Source organism: Octodon degus, unplaced genomic scaffold (genome assembly GCF_000260255.1).
Source record: "Octodon degus isolate 3935 unplaced genomic scaffold, OctDeg1.0 scaffold00034, whole genome shotgun sequence".
Taxonomy (NCBI): Eukaryota; Metazoa; Chordata; class Mammalia; order Rodentia; family Octodontidae; genus Octodon; species Octodon degus.
The window spans coordinates 17,532,753-17,538,181 of NW_004524610.1; the positions used below are offsets into that span (position 1 = coordinate 17,532,753).

The 5,429-nt window shown below is 38.3% G+C and overlaps 1 pseudogene; it reads left to right on the forward strand.

The window, feature by feature from the left end:
• The first annotated feature begins 437 nt into the window (after positions 1-437).
• Positions 438-749, forward strand: LOC101590305 (annotated as a pseudogene).
• The last annotated feature ends 4,680 nt before the right edge of the window (positions 750-5,429 follow it).

Consider the following 5,429-nt stretch of genomic DNA (forward strand, 5'->3'; position numbering starts at 1 on the left):
TATTTGGCCATTAGGGAGGCACAAATTTAAAATATAGTGTGATTGCCCCAGTGTTAATAATATGTTTGCATAGAACAAGGATTAGAGGTTAATAGTTTTAAAAGCAAAACTAATGTTGCTATTAGGGGGTAAGCTGTGATTTTCATTACTCATTTCTCACAATTTGCTTTCATGTAGTTCCTAAGTTGCTTATATTTATCCAAGGGCTGGGGAGATAGCTCAGTAGAATAAGTGCTTGCCTGGCAAGCCCAAGGGCCTGATTTCAATCCCCAGCTCTGCCAAAATAAATAAATAAATAAATAAATAAATACATACATACATAAGCCTTTCTGCCTGCTCTCCCCTCCCCCTGAGCTCCGCTCCAGCTGCCCCACGCTTGCTCTGAACCCCCAGCTCCTGCTAAGCTTGCTCAGCCACCACGTCCCTCAGCCACCATCATGATTATCTACTGGGACCTCATCAGCCACTATGAGATGTTCTCCAACATTTACAAGATCTGGGAGATCATGGATGGACTGTTCCTGGAGGTGGAGGGCAAGATGATCAGTAGAACAGAGGGTAACATTAACAACTCGTTCATTGGTGGCAATGCCTCCACTGAAGGCCCAGAGGGTGAAGGCACCAAAAGCACAGTAGTCACTGGTGGAGATATTATTATGAACCATCACTTGCAGAAAAAACAGCTTCACAAAAGAGGCCTACAGGAAGTACCTCAAAGATTACATGAAATGAATCAAAGGCAAACTTGAAGAACAAAGACCAGAAAGAGTAAAACTATTTATGACGGGGCTGCAGAGCAAATCAAGCACACATGAATCCAGATGGCATGATTGCTCTCCTGGACTACTGTAAGGATGGTGTGACCCCATTTATGATTTTCTTTAAGGATGGTTTAGAAATGGAAAAATATTAATGTATTCAATAGTAACCTTGGATCTATCACTTGACATAACTGGCTGCTGCTTGTCATCTACACAACACCAAGATGTTAGACAAATGGGACTGATGTCATCTTGAACACTTTGTTTATTTTGACCACAATTTATTTAGAGTGGAGGCATTGTTTTTTAGGGGAGAAAACACGTGACATAGGTTGTCTAAAACCAGAGTGTATTTAAACTCATTTGAGAGAATGCCTGTTAGTTTAATACATATCTAAACTAAGTCCATTGGTAGTGTTCATGGAGAAGATAGAACCTGGTCAGATACCACTGTTAAATAGCATAAGAGTGTCTTCAAATAACTTCCGAAGTGGGACTACTTCTGAGACTGGAATATAGGACAAGAATTAAAGTTTTAATTCTGAGTTGTGGAGAAGAGAAAGAGACTATGTTTATAGCAGTGCCAAGATTTAAAGTGGAGCCTTACATATTTCATCACCTACAATGGAAGTAGTTAACCCTGGAACAAATTAACAAAAGAATGAAAAGACTCAACTCAGTTGGAAAAAATAAACAAATAAAAACTAAAAAAGACCTGAATTGATAATAAGATTATTTATAAGCCAACAACAACACACTTTCAGTTATCAAGTTTACAGTTTTGACCATTACAAAGCAGCTACCTTCCTTCAGCCATTTGTTTCTGACGTAATTATTTTCTCTCACCTCTACCTCTATTAGTACTTCATTATTACCTTTTCTTCTTTTACAGCTTGAGTAGGTAATTATATCTGTGCCTTGTATGATTAGCTGCCTAAATGCTTTTGGGAAGTAGAGGAATTATAGATAAATAACAATAAAGACAACCAAACAATAAGTAAACCATACCTAATGAGGAGATATTATTCAAGCTGATGCCATTAGATATCTAGAAAAACCAGGTCAATGCGAATTAAACTAACTGCTTCACACTTCCAAACTTTACCTCCTCTCCCTCCCACTAAAAGCTGAGCCCTTACACAAAACTCTCAGGCATTGTTTTCCTATGATGTCTTTTTATTTTAAACTTCCAACAGCAGCTTCTCATTCAGCACAGGATGTACTACAAGTGTTAATGCCAGAGCACTGGCCTGGCAGCCTGTTTCCAGCAGGATCCTGCTGCCTCCTCTTCCACACCACCCTCTTGTCCCCCACAAGCTCTTTTTTCTCTCAGGATGTGACCGATACTTTAATCCTCCTTGCTTTGTTTTAATGCATTGTATTTTTAACTATTATGTCATTCTCTAAAGGCAATAGTCATAAAATTCAGTTGTCCATTTTGAATTGATTCTACTCACAAGAGTATTGCCAGACCTCCCCTATCCCATCTTCCCCTGCTAGTAATTGGACATTGGAAATAAAAAGTAAATAACATTTTATGCTATTCTATATTAAAGAAAGATTTGGCACAGTAAAACCCAAACAGTATTCACATAACTCACCTCTGTCCTTCTGTGTAATTTGAAGATCTTTCAGGGGTTTGAAAGATTAAATATTATTTTCAGTGAGTAAAGGAAATAATTTACTTGATACCTGGCAATTAAACCTTTGCAAACTCATAGGCTGACATGTTTTATTTGATTTATACCAAACAGAGACAAAGTTGAAAAGGACTTAAAGAATATAGTTTTCAAAGTTAAGTGCAATCTTAAGCAAACCTAATCTTTTCTAAGTACCCCAAATATTTCCCAAACAGTCTCTATTAAGGGGGATGAGTGGAAAGAAAGCTCATACACTCTACATTTGCTTTCAGGACAAGAGTTACATTTTTAATAGAGTTAAATGGAAAGTCTTGATAGTCATTTTAAAGGACTAATATGAAAAGAGTGGAGAGAATGCCTATTATGGGCATGTTCTTGCTTCCAGCTGGCTGACTAACAGCGGAAACACCATTTAGGATGTTCCTATGAAATGAGCACTGACATGATTTTTTTCCCCTTAGCAATGGATGAATTAAACTTTGTGAAGAAAGCAAGTAGCTAGCAATTCTGGATACCTGCAACTTCCTGCTTACTAGCTATTGAATCATAATACTTAGATCAAGGAAAATTTTAGACTCTACCCAGTTTCTGTCATCTTGTAGGTGAGGAAACATGGGTAAAAGAGGTAAAGTGCGTTGTCAGCTTTTAAGAGTGGTATCGAGTGTCAAAACCAGGACTCCCACCCGTAGGCCATCTACTGTGCTATACAGCCTCTCACCCATGCTCACATCCACCTGTCCACCCAGCCAGGCTTCTGATCTCTTCAGCAGACATTCTGGAAAATAAACTCTATGCTGGAAGCACACTTTTCTGGAGTGTCACTCTTCCCCATGTGCATACTTCTTTGGGAGTATAACTCTTTTATTCCTTCCAGCAGAAGAGAATTTATTTCTCATGCATTGAATCTAGACCAATCTGGATTTTTGCTTTGACTTTTAAATGTGGTAAAAGTGATACTATCTAGCTTCTGAGTCTATCCTCAAGAGCCTGTGCAGCCTCTGTTCTCCTCCTCTTGGTGGTAGAGATGAGAAATCATATGGCAGACAACCAGAATACCATAGCCAAAGGCTCTAGTTAGCTACTAGACAAGTACATGAAGCCAAATTAGACTAGTCCAGGATGCAATCTCTGTGCCAACTGAACTCAGATGCAGGAGTGAACCCAGCTAACGTCGTGTCATGCAGAGACCACCACCAGTAGCAAGCCCTGCACATTTTGTTGACTCACAGAATCATGAGCAAAAAACGATGTGCTATTTGTAGACTCCAACTTTTGGTGTGGTTTGTTGATGTAGCAATAGATCCCTGATTCATTACTAAATGCTAAGGTGCAGAGAAAGAGTTCAAAAGATAAATAAAACTGTCTTTGTTATCAAGAAACAGACCACTGAAGGAAATAAATAAGCAAAACTTCATTTATAAGTTTGGTAGTTTTAAGGGAGAAAATTTAAGTAACTGAATCAAGATATTGAGAGTAAATTGAATAGGGCTTGATGTTGGAGCGAATGGCTGGAAAAGGAAGCTAGCATGGTAGCTGAGTTAGAATGCTTGGCAGATATTGGTGACATGAAGTTGGTGAGAGGCTGCAGATGAGTAGATTTAGAAAGAAGGGCAGGAATAGAGCTCAGACTTTGATTCTGTCAAAGAGTATGTTGACTTTGTGAAGAACCTGGAGGTTTCATGATGAAGTTCAGGCTTATATAACTTTCAGGTAGTGAAACATGTATAAACCAGAAGTTCTGGGGCAGATTGGATTAGAGCACACCCAGAGAATCATCTATAAATATTAACAGTTGGTTAAGCCGCAAATGGACTAATTTGGCCAGTATATCCAGTAATCTTAAGATAAAGAAGTAGAGACAGTACTGTCACTCTTTTGAGAAGCTTAGGTTCTTTTCTTTCTTTTTTTGGTGTTAGGACAAGGATTACATTTTTAATAGAGTTAAATAGAAAGTCTTGATAGTCATTTTAAAGGACTAATATGAAAAGAGTGGAGATAATGCCTGTTATGGGCATGTTCTTGCTTCCAGCTGGCTGACTAACAGTGGAAACACCATTTAGGATGTTTAGGACTTTGAACTTGCCAGGGAGGTGCTGTGCCACTGAACTATATCCCTGGTCCCTTTTCTGAGAAGTTTGTAGGGGTAACAAGGAGAGATATACTGGTTTGCACTTGATAGAAGGACATTTTCTGCCTTGTGTCATATTTAAAACAAGATTTTTTGTTTATATACATTTGCTCCCAAAGAAAAACTATATAGTATCCCTTAAACACAGAATTTGTTTAAGAAAAGGAAAAGACTTAGTGTGGGAGTCACATCACTCAGCACAGTATGACATTTCCTTCTAAACATTCTCATTAAGTAAGTCTTTCCAAGTCACTCACTGGGTCACTGCTGTTGACTCTAACTCTTTTCCAGATACTTCCCTTACTCAGTTCCTGCATCTTTCTCTCATTTTGGATGCCCAACTTCTACATGGAGTCATTAAGACATGCACACAACAAAACCCTATATGGATGTTGCAAAAATAAACAAAAACAAGGTATTTTTGCCATGTTACATACTGAGATGGATTCCAGAAGGCATACTGAGAAGAAGACAGAAGAGAAAACTGCTCAGAGACTAGATGATCAAAAGTTGTGTAGCTGGGTCTGGCCAAGGGTGAGTGTGGGGAGAATTACAGTAAAGCAATTGATCTCCAGGCTTTGAACAGAACATTACTAATTCTTACTTAACTAACTTGACTTACAGCTCTTCCTCCTAATTGAAATATGGTTCAGTTCCAAAAAGAGCTACAAATCAAAATGGTAACTTGTTTCTTTTTGAATTTAACTTGGAAACTACAGAAATAACTGAAAACTAAAAAGCTTCCTTTTTTCCCTTCAGCTGAAGCTCAAAATACTTTGGTCCTGAGAATAAAATCTTGCCTGAGATAATTCCAGTCATTAGTCACTAAGCTATCCTGTGTATGGTGATACTGACTTTGTCAAAAGTATAAATAAACACTCCTACAGAGGTAGTTCAGCT